The sequence below is a fragment of the Macrobrachium nipponense genome, chromosome 41 (genome assembly GCF_015104395.2).
Source record: "Macrobrachium nipponense isolate FS-2020 chromosome 41, ASM1510439v2, whole genome shotgun sequence".
Taxonomy (NCBI): domain Eukaryota; kingdom Metazoa; phylum Arthropoda; class Malacostraca; order Decapoda; family Palaemonidae; genus Macrobrachium; species Macrobrachium nipponense.
In genome coordinates, this window is record NC_061102.1 from 32028549 (window position 1) to 32040680 (window position 12132).

At 37.8% G+C, this 12132-nt stretch overlaps 1 long non-coding RNA gene across 1 annotated transcript in view; it reads right to left on the bottom strand.

Moving 5' to 3' along the window:
* LOC135212654 (uncharacterized) overlaps positions 1-11008 on the bottom strand; it is a 267561-nt gene extending 256553 nt beyond the window's left edge. Inside the window, exon 1 of the long non-coding RNA XR_010313959.1 lies at positions 10804-11008. This is a non-coding gene — a long non-coding RNA (uncharacterized LOC135212654). The remainder of the gene's footprint in view (positions 1-10803) is intronic.
* Positions 11009-12132: the final 1124 nt, after the last annotated feature.

The following is a 12132-nucleotide window of genomic DNA, read 5'->3' on the forward strand; positions in this document are numbered from 1 at the left end:
TTTCAAAATAAACCTCCAATGGTTAGGACTGCAATGGAACCTAATCACACACAAACTATCTCTTCTCTCAACAAAGAGGAAAGAAATAGCAAAGAAGACAAAAAGTTTTCTCAAGGACAAATTAACGTCCAGGAGAAGATAAGAAAGAATTCTAGGCTCACTTCAGTTTACATCAGTAACAGACACATTACTGAAGGCAAAACTGATAGATATAAATCGTGTATGGCGATCCAAGGCGAACAGGAGGAAACGAGACAAAATATCTCTAATCACACAAATACTAAAGAAAAGACTGCTACCTTGGACCAAGGCCAAGAATCTGGCAAAATCGATTCCCCTATGATTTCCACCACCAGAGTTGGTAATACACACAGACGCCTCTCTAAGCGGTTGGGGAGGTTACTCCCAATACGAAAAAGTCCAAGGCTTGTGGTCAGTAATGTTGCGTCAACTCCACACCAACATATTGGAAGCCATGGCAGTATTCTTAACTCTGAAGAAACTAGCCCTGGCAAAGAAACAACACATCAGATTAATTCTGGACAACGAAGTAATAGTCCATTGCTTAAACAGAGGGGGATCCAAATCAAGTCACATAAATCATGTGATGATAGCAATCTTTGCGATTGCAACAAGAAACCAATGGCACCTGTCAGCTGTACACCTGGCAGGAGTGAGAAATGTGATAGCAGACGCACTTTCAAGGACAACTCTGGTGGAGTCGGAATGGTCATTGGACAAAGGTTCATTCAATTGGATTTGTCAACAGATTCCGAACCTTCAGGTGGACCTATTCGCCACGGAATCCAACAACAAACTAAAATGTTATGTTGCTCCCAACCTGGACCCTCTGGCCTATGCCACGGACGCCATGTCCATAGATTGGAACACCTGGCAAAGAATTTATCTGTTCCCTCCGATAAACATGTTAATGAAAGTACTAGACAAACTCAGGACTTTCAAAGGTCAGATAGCTCTGGTAGCCCCCAATTGGCCAAAGAGCAATTGGTTTCCTCTGATGGTAGAACTAGGACTCCTCCCTCGGCATATCCCAGATCCCAAGTTGACACAAGTAGTACAAACTCGCAGTGTGTTAGCTTCCTCAAGAATTCGGAGTGCCCTAACTTTATGGACTTTATGAAATTTGCAGCACAAAGAGATGCTCACATTGATCCTCTAAATACCTTGTTTCTAGAGTCAGATAAAAGAGAATCAACCTTTTGTCAATATGATTCAGCTGTAAGAAAACTGGCAAAGTTCTTAAGAGATTCTAAGGTTAGAGCAATGACTCGGAACCTAGCAGTTACCTTTTTTAGGACCCTGTTTGAAACGGGATTAGCAGCTAATACAATTACAACAATTAAATCTGCCTTGAAGAAGATATTTCAGATTGGGTTTAATATTAATCTTACAGATTCATATTTTTCATCAATCCCAAAAGCTTGCGCCAGACTAAAACCAGTAACCTGCTCCCACACAGTTTCCTGGTTTTTAAATGATGTTCTTAAACTGGCCTCTGAAACCAATAATGATTCATGTTCATACATAACACTGTTTAGAAAAACTTTATTTTTGGTAAGTTTAGCATCTGGAGCCAGAATATCTGAACTTTCAGCATTATCTAGAGAACCAAATCATATTGTTTTTCTCGCATCTGGGGAAGTACAAATCTTTCCAGACAAGAGATTCTTAGCAAAGAATGAGGATCCACAGAACCGATGGTCACCGTGGAAGATTGTTCCACTTCCACAGAATCCATCCTTATGTCCAGTTAACACTTTGAAAGCTTATCTGAACAGAACTTCTAATAAGTCTTCAGGCCTTTTATTTATTAGAGAAAATGGAGGAAACATTTCCTTAAAAGGAATTAGACAGCAGATTCTTTATTTTATCAAACAAGCTAATCCAGAATCAATTCCACATGCTCATGATATTAGAGCAGTAGCCACGTCAGTTAATTATTTTAACCATATGAATTTTGAAGATTTAAAAAAGTATACAGGTTGGAAATCACCATTAGTATTTAAACGCCATTACTTAAAATCCTTGGAAGCCCTAAAATTTGCAACAGTGGCAGCAGGAAATGTAGTTCCTCCTGATATATCAGAACCATGTTAAGAAGTTAATTCATCAGTATTCCTTACCTTTCTTTCTCCCCTACCTGCCTCATTTATTGTCCCTGCCTTAGCCTTGTTACTCACCTGTAATTAAATTAGATTTGGTACTCACCTGTATTGTAATTAACCTGTTCTGGTACTCAACATTTAGTTTATTGGATGTAAATTGTATAGTATTAAGATATATTGTGATATCTTTTGATGGTTTCCAAGAAATTCTTGAACCTCTCCTTTTGAGTACTAGTATTGTATGTATATTTGTCTTGTATAAAGGTTACTAGTAGACACCTTTGTTTTCTTTTGGAAATGTTTTTCCTGAATAAGTTTTGATAACTGATTACTTTTATGTCAGTTTGTATTAGATTATATATTTTGATACGGTATTAAAGTTCCTTCTTTATATATCCTAGTTTTTATTCTATTCCTTTTCAGGTAACTAATTACAAGCTATTGGACCAATTCTCTGTTACTATTTCACGGAGCGGCACAGGTTGAGCCCAGAAAAGGGATTTTGACAGAGGAAAAATCTATTTCTGGGCGAGAGACCTGTGCCGCCCAGTGAACCCACCCGTTATTTTTCTTCACCCTAGACTGGTCCAAGCTTGGGATGCTATGAGGAATGTTTGGGTATGCATGGGTGGTAGGGGTGGTGGCGGGCAGTGGTGGGATGTAGAACGGCACCTCGTAGTAATGGGGGATGTTGGGAGAGGAGATAACTAATTGGTAAGAGACCTCTGAGAGTGGTTTGTCATGCCCCAGTTACTATACCGACACCCTATATGGGTGAGCGAGCTAGGCATATGCCCAGCATTCCATGCAACTTTTTTCTCTGGTATATATAGCAGTTTTATACCTTAGAAATGATGCTATAAGGAGCATTTCACTGGGCGGCACAGGTCTCTCGCCCAGAAATAGATTTTTCCTCTGTCAAAATCCCTTTCTTAGGCAATTCTCAAACAATGCAACATTTATCTAAATAAATTATTTGGGTTCTGAAAACTGGAAGAGGCAATCACATCAGGTTTTAATTGGTTAAGAGGTTACCCAAATTTTACTTGACTGAAAATAAAGCACACAAGCACTCGTGCATAGTACATTCGCTACAAGCACCTATCATTTCACAATGTCGAAGATATTTGAGTGAAATACCTATAAACATTAGCTACAAATGATGATGAATCAGGCTGACTGCAGACCAGGGGGCGGGCATACATTATCTCAGACCTTGGTAATATTTAACAATAATCTATAGAATGGGTGTGGGAAGGTCAAAGCCCCATCCTAACAAAGCCAATCCACAAGGACCTAGGTTAGGTTAAGTTAGGTTACAGTGTATTCAGTTTTCTGCAATTTTGAGCAAAAAAAAATACTTAAACACCTTTACCTTATACCTTTGCCTACAAAGTCACTCTACACAATCATTATCATTCTTATTACTGAATGCAATACATTAAACATCTTTTACTCGCCCTCAATATTCTCTTTGGTGTTGGGGAGGATTTCAAGTATACTGTTACTCTTGTTGTGTTTCCTACATAAGTAATTTGGGGGTGCAGGCCCCAGCGGAAGACTTGAGTTTTTAATATAGTAAAAAAAAAAAAAAGTTTACTGCGAAAACAAGTGATCTGTCTACACATATACATGGTTTACGTTGGTAACTGTATGCATGGTTTACGTTGGTAACTGTATGAACCAAAATTGCACTGTAGGCTATGATTTAACCCTTAATGAACAGACCCAATCATGAGTAGCAATAACAGGTTTTGGGGTTGGACAGACCCACTCATGGTGAGCAACATTATTACGTGCCATTGATTTTAGAGGAATCAGGCAGGAAAGAGGTGCCATTACTTCTATAGTCCATATATTCACTATCAACAACTCTCAGGCTAGCCAAGATCAAGGAAACAGGTGACTTAGGGGTTAGTTGTGATCTTGACTTCAAGGGGGCATGTACTACCTCCCTCTCACATGACATCTTTTCATAAATTTGCTCATAAATATACCGAAGGGTTGCTGCTGGCTTTAGTTCTTATCTTTTATGAGAGTATGTCAGTTGTAATTGTAATTTTGCAAAGAGCAAAAAAATATTAGAAAAGACATGTATAATCCAAAACAGTTAATGCACCTTAGATCTCAGTAAATTTACGTAAATATTTTATAACTAATATACTGACAATACTCAGAATTAGTTGCTGATTTTAGTTCTTATCTGCTTTGATACTGTAAGAGCTGTAATTATAAATTTACAAAATAAAAAATTTATTTATTAGGAAAACACGTATAACTTGGTAAAATTTACGATCCCCTTGTAAAAAGAGACCCAATAAGGGATTGCAAATAGTCATTTTCAACTTCTAATAGAGGGTAGGGAGAATTTTTTAGAATTTTTTTTCTTACGCCTTGTTCATTTCCATATCTTCCTCTTTTCATTGATGCGTTTCTTTCTTAAATTGGCCGATCTCAAAGTTTACCCAGCCTGGGGTGCTGCATATTGATTTTTTTTAGCTCGGCTCTCAAGGGTTAAGAACTATGTTGTCTAGGATGAATCCTAACCTTACCTTCCCAAAACTAACCTAAGATGTTGTGTCTAACCTGACCTGGAGCACCAAAAGTCTATAACTTACAAGGACGCATCGAAGTATTACTCTCTCAAACCTAACCTAGGGCACCCAATCCATCCTGAGTAGAGAAGATGCTGAGGGAAAACTGGAGCCAATACCACCCGAACCTGACTTAGTGGCAAAAATCATGTAAGTGAAATACCAGTATTATTATTATGGTTTGGCTATGGAACTGACAGCCGGTTTCTGACTTTCCAAACCTATGTATTCGACATTTAGGGAAGTGTTCTTGTATTTTGTTGGATCCGATAACAGAGGAAAAGATTAATCAGATTATGAATTATAAGGTAACAATACCGGCCATTCCCCCGCTCCATACCTAATACGGCAAAATTGTGACCAATAAACACCCCTATTACGATAGATAAAAGTTCTCACGATAACACTAGCTGCAGGAGAGACAGCTTTGGAAAGTCAGAAACTGGCTGTCAGTTCCATTGCCACAGCGTTATTATTAACTAATATTGCATTCCAGGTTGCAGCTGACTGACCAAAGTTGAAACAGGTGTCCTCCTCTTAATGCTGAGAGCTTATTCCTAACCATAAGGTAAAGATGTAACCCTACAGCTTGAAGGCCCATGAGCTTTTTGCCTCATCTGAAAACTAAATTCGGTTAGCCTACAAGAACCATCAATTACTAAAGAAGCAAGTCATCCATGAAGATGATCATACAGCATTTCAAAGTGAATACAAGCAGTCCCTGGTTTACGATGGGGGTTCCGTTCTTGAGACACGTTGTAAGCCAAAAATCGTCGTAAGCCGGAACATCGTCAAAAATCCCAAGAAAACCTTACTTTTGGGTGCATTTAAAACTATGTAAACTGCATTCTTATTGCATTTTTCACCAAAAGAAACCTTCAAATATTGATTATTTTGCAATTTTGGTGTCATACTTCTTCTGCCAGATCAGCATTGTAACCCTGGAACATGCGTTGTAAACCTGGAAATAATTTCTGATAAATATAATTGAAAAGCGTTGTAACCTCAGAACGTCGTAAACCGAAACTGTTGTAACCCTGGGACAGCCTGTAATAGTATGTGTTACATTATTTTATTTGCTATAAAATTGATCTCTCAGCAATTCTACACAAAAAATTCTTTGTTAGGCAGGTATGTTGAGTGTAACGAAACCTCCAGGAACTTCATTTGTAGCACAACTTTTATTGGCCAAAAAGTTACCTAGTCTAAGAACCCTATACTGTAACCTTTTTGAAAATTACTAAACTAGCTATACCTAGCCTAGTGCATGTACACACACTTCGAAAAGCAATTTCCATGAATTAGCCTATGTTAGCAGAAAGCTTTTAAAACACCAATGACCTTATGTTACAAATAAATGCTGGGTGTCATATTTTTTGCAGTAGGCGGTACTTTATCATTCACTTGCCCCACATCTTCCTTATAGGGGAAAAGCCAAAATGAAAATTAGTACTAGGCCTAGGCTAACTAGGCTAGGTACCATTTCTTAGAACTGAATAGCTGGGGTAAACAACCGAGTGGACTGGCCAACTCACCGACTACCACGGTTTTGGCCACCCTCCGAAAAAGTATTTTAACACGTCCTGACTTGGAGATGGTCATCAGTCCTTTTGAAGTAAGTATTTTCTCCAAAGTTAGAAATTAAGGCAATAGTTTAAGATTTAAACAGAGGGTAATGAAAAGTGTGGCCAACGCAGTGCACACTACCCCAAAACGCTTTCGGAATTTTTACTTATGATTAAAAAAGTTTAGAAGAATTACGCCACCTCGATGTTTGCGGAGTTGCTTGTGTCAACAAACTTCCCCTTTCCTGTGCTAAATCCGCACACCACTTATACCCATAGACGCTGCGGCACTTTCATCACAACAATCGTAACCCCGACCTCTAACCAGTACTTATTCAAGGGGATTACGGCATTTTTTGCGGCGTTTTGCGCTCTTCAATTGCTTATCAGTGTTGTTAATTGGTATGCGTTTACCCTCCAAACTGGGTATAAGACTTACACAAAACTGGGGAAATCAGTGAAATTAGCATATCTATTTGTAGTATATATACATATTACAGCAATTTTATCATTACTGCATTACTATGACAACTAGAGTTCATGGAAACAGTTTGTAAATGCATCGGCATATGTGTGAAGCTCCACTAGATTGGCAACGATGAGTAATTTTTCTTCGCGTCGTCTGCTCGTAAGTACACTTCAGAAATATTTGTAATTTTTCAGGGTTAATTTGGTTGCAAAAAAGGGATAATAGACATGAATTAAATAAACATTTTGAAGTAAAGTTAAACTAAATAATGAGTAATGTAAACAATTAAGTGAATAAAGCTTTGCACCCCATAAACAGTGTAGTCGTCTGATGCTCGTAACTGTGTTTACGGAGTGAGTGCTTAGGAACCAGGAACAGCAACGTGGTTCAAGTGCAATTTGGAGTGAACTAAGACCAAAATGTGTATAATTACAATCAAATAAGCACTGTGTAGTTTCAGTTGTGATGGCAGTAAAGATAAAACCACCGATTACAAGGTAAAATTGAATTCAGTTCAAACCTTGACCCTGGGAATAAAAAGTTTCATACTTTCACAAATATAGGCAACAAAATGTTTTATTGTGCTGATTACAACTGCAATCTTAAGTAAGATCAATAAACGTTACATAGGGTAGAATATCACAGCAGGCCAAGCAGGCCACCTACAATCAACGCTAGCCACCCTCCGAAAAAGAACATTATAACGCGTCCTGACACCGGAGATGGGCATCAGTCACGACTTCTTGTTGGTGAAAAACGGAGCTAAAGACCTCTACTCTCCTTTCGAAGTAAGTATTTTCTCCAAAGTTAGAAATTAAGGCCAAATTTTAAGATTTAAACAGAGGGTACTGAAAATGGCGCCCACGGCAGTGGAAATCTCACCAACACGCTTTAGAAATTTTTACTTACAACTAAAAATGTTTCGAAGATTGACGCCATCTCGATGTTTACGGAGTCGCTTGTGTCAACAAACTTTCCATTTCCTGTGATAAATCCGCACACCACTTGTACCCACAGACGCTGGAGCACCCTTTTATCTACAACAATCGAAACACGATTTCCTCACAACCAAACAAAAAAGCCAGGAGTTAACAGCTGTTTTGGTAGAAGATTGACGAGAAGAACGTGCTCTTAGCTAATTTTAAATAAGTAGTAAAACATCAATATTTTACATATTTATGATGATTAATTTGAAAATATTCGTTATTGAAAAAGTAACTCGACTCTGAGTCAAATTTAAGTAATTATTTTTCTGAATTAGAACATTCTTTTAAGTTCTGTATTATGACGTCAGACGATCTTGACACTTTCGTACCTATTGTAAATAATTGCTATACTCAACTGTCATTGCAGAACAGTTTACCAGTTATTCATGCAGATTGTTATCAGCTATACATGTAATTGTTATAATCGTAATGCGCATATATATCTTTATTATTTACTTTTTGGATATATGAAGATGTTTTACTGCTGGATTATCGCCGTAGTGTGACGCAATCGTTTTCGGTCCATGGGCCTCTGTCTGTTTTCGCACCATAAGAAATTATGGGGCCGAATTGGCAATGACCAGAAAGTCGTTAAAAGAGGAAAGTTAGCATTGAGGGGCATATGTTTTGACTGAGAAAAATACAAATTTATTCAATAGCTAGCTTGTAAAAAATACTTGGTTATAAAAACTTGATTGACAACTAAGCAGCATGTCTACTATGGGTTTCAGAGAGTGCAAGCACGTTTTTGGGCAATACCTATTTCTGTAACGAACACTCGTAACAGAACGAGATTTTGCTATAGTGCATTACACCCAGTGCCGTAATTTATAAGGGTATCGTGAATCACTAATCGTAAAGAATAACGACACTTGTCCTTGTACCAAGAGACAAAAACTCCATTATGCAGAAATGGATACGAACACGCGTATAAAGCTCCACCTAGCCCCTCCCCCCCCCTCCACCGCCATCCCTTTTCTTCTTCGTTCCTCCGCCTTCCTTTCTCTCTCTCTCTCTCCTCTCTCTCTCTCTCTCTCTCTCTCTCTCTCTCTCTCTCTCTGTTGCCATTCGGTATGTGTTGATCCTCCAAACTGGGTATAAGACTACACACAAAACGTTGAAATTGGTGAAATTAGGCTATGTATTGGAAGTATATATACATAAATATTAAAGCAATTTTATCATTATTGCATTACTATGACAACTAGAATTCATGGAAACAGTTTATAATAATGGAACGGCGTATGTGTGAAGCCTCCACTAATGTGGCAACGATGATTTTGCCATTCTTAGCATGCAAACATTAAAGCATGCAAACATTAAAGGTTACATTTATTTCTGGCATACGATTATTAAAGAAATTCAAAATACTAATAAAGACTGAAATCAATGAAAAGTGCTAGCAAAAACAAAAAAGCAAAAAAAAAAAAACGTAGTCGTTCCTTCCTTATGCACTTTTCCGTATTCGTTCCTCTATGGTTTTCGGCAGCCAGAATGTACGAAAACGTTAGAAACATTTGATTTTATCTACTTTAGAAATATCTGTAATTTTTCGGGGTAATTTGGTTGCAAAAAAGGGATAATATATATGAATTAAATCAAAATTTTTAAATAACAAAGTAAATTTAAACTAAATAACGAGTAAAGTAAACAGTTTAAGGAATAAAACTTTGCAGTTTCGTCGTCTGTCGTCGTCTGCTGTTCGTAATTGTGTTTATGGCGCGCGCGCTTAGAAACCAGGAACAGCAACAGGTTTAAAGTGCAATGTGGAGTGAACTGAGACCAAAATGTGTATAATAACAACCAAATAAGCACTGTGGAGTTTCAGTTGTGATGGCAGTAAGGATAAAACCGCCGATTACAAGGTAAGAATGAATTCAGTTCAAACCATAACCCCGGGAATAACAAGTTTCATACTTTCACTAATATAGGCAACAAAATGTTGTTTTATTGTGCTGATTACAACTGCAATCTTGAGTAAGATCAATAAACGTTACATACATACGCTAACATTGTTCAAATGAGTGCTGGGAAGGCTGGGGAAAGATGGTGGCCGTCACTGATGAGAACCGTCCATGCAAAACGTAGCCGCCATATTGGATTTCAAAACTGCCTTGAAAACATATTTTACGAAGAGCTCACATGCTTATTTTAGTTCGTATGGGGCTTTCATATATCACAATATGTTGACGAAACTTCAGTCTTTTAAATGGTATGCTTAGAGTTGCAATTGTATTCATGTTTCACCAATTAAATATCGAGTGAATAAGACCCGTCCACCGTGATGAGGGTTGGCCTGTCGTGATATTCTACCCTATATATACTAACATTGTTCAAATGAGTGCTGGGAAGGGTGGGAAAGATGGTGGATTATCTGTGGTTAGAACGGCCAGCCACGCGATTGCCGCCATATTGGATTTCAAAACTGCCTTGAAAACATATTTTATGAAGAGCTCACATGCTATTTTAGTTCGTATGGGGCTTTCATATATCACATTACGTTGACGAAACTTCAGTCTATTGAATGGTATGCTAAAAGTTGTAATTGTATTCTTGTTTCACCAATTAAATATCGAGTGAATAAGGCCTGGCCAGCGCGATGACGATGGATCGTCTGCGGTTGTTTACCCTATAGGGTAAAAAACCGCATGGTACAGGGGTGGACCATGTACGATCAATGTGTACAACCCCAAGAAAAGTACATTATAACGCGTCCTGACACCGGAGTAGAGGTCTTTAGCTCCGTTTCTCACCAACAACAAGTCGCGTCTGATGCCCATCTCCGATGTCAGGACGCGTTATAATGTACTTTTCTTGGGGTTGTACACATTGATCGTACATGGTTTACCCCTGTACCATGCGGTTTTTTACCCTAGGCTATAGCTAGGTAGGTAGTGCTGCCAATTTAATAAAATATACAATCAACCCGACACTGTATAAAACATGATTCTGAAAGGGATAAAGTAGAGGTAAAGGGTTGACCATTAGGCTAATGAGGACCAACACAATGTGAAGAACAGCTTATTGAGGATAGAGCAGAATAACATTGGCTAACCAGCCTACCTTCTATTGTTGCAGTTGAGTTAAACTACCTAGTATAAGGCTCAAGGAGTAACTTCATCAGCATCAAACACTGCAAATTCCCCAGAAAACATAAGCGATGCACTCGTAACACTGCACTAAAAATACTTCATACAACAAAACTGCCGGAAACAGTATGATGGATGGTAAGTCAGTCGCACAGTCCTCCACACAGACACAGTCACTGTGTCAGGTCAGGACTCAGGAGTTCAGGTTCGGAATCGGTATCATGGTTGAGGCCTTTCCTATGTAACGGCGCCTCAGTTTAGAGTAGTTCCTTCTATTTCTTTTTTCCTTTGCTCAGCATTATATGATAGGTACACGATTGACTCTTTCTTAATAGAAATTTACCAACTGTCTTAATATAAACTTACCAACTGTATCATTTATTTCTTCTTCAGATGGCTGATCAGAGTCGCCCTCTAAATTTAGTTATTTTCAACTCCAAAGGAAGTTTCAGATATTTTGATTCTTGAGTTGCATTTAATTTATTTACCGTGTTTTCCCTCAGTATGTGTTTTTTTTTTTTTTTCTCTAAGGAATGAATATGGAAGTCAAGACTGCAATTCAGACTTTTGATCTTTTCAATGAAGAACTTTATAGAACATTATAACCTAATCGAAAACATAATATCCTGTAATTATATTTGATTAACGAATTAACGTACTACATTTCAGTGAACATTAAAACATTTATCTTAAACTGCCTAAGAGGAAAAGCAAAAAATAATGTCGTTTATGTTTTAGTATCTTAAGGCCTATAACTTTTTTAACTTTTTCTCCTTGTTTAATTAACCGTCCTTCTAATTGTCCCCCAAGCAAAACGAATGCTTTTCCGAATAAAGGATTGACTTTGAAAAGAGAAAGTGATACACAAAGAGACTGGCAAACAACAGACAGACAACCAAAGTAAATCTAAGGTTCATGTGGTTTGATAAGCAGTTGGTTAACTCGTAAAGAAAATAAGTGTGCAAGAAGCAGCTGGCGATGCTTTATTAACAAATTATAACAGCGAGTGTTGCGTTTTTATTGCATGTGAACAGTGAACGAGCTAAGATGAAAAAGAGACAATTATTTGCAGGAAATATGAATTAGCTCTGCGTGATACTTAGCGTTTTCTTTTGCTCGGTATAATGAAATAACTTCCATCACATTATAAAGCCTTCGGACAGAGTTTACTGCATTGAAGTATGCGTTTGTTCAATAGGAGTGAATTCCTGGTAAGCGAGCCTAAAACTTAAAAAAAAATCTAATAAAAAAATCTTTGGTGATTTATGTATTAACTGTTGCTTTACCCTTTTTAAATACTTTT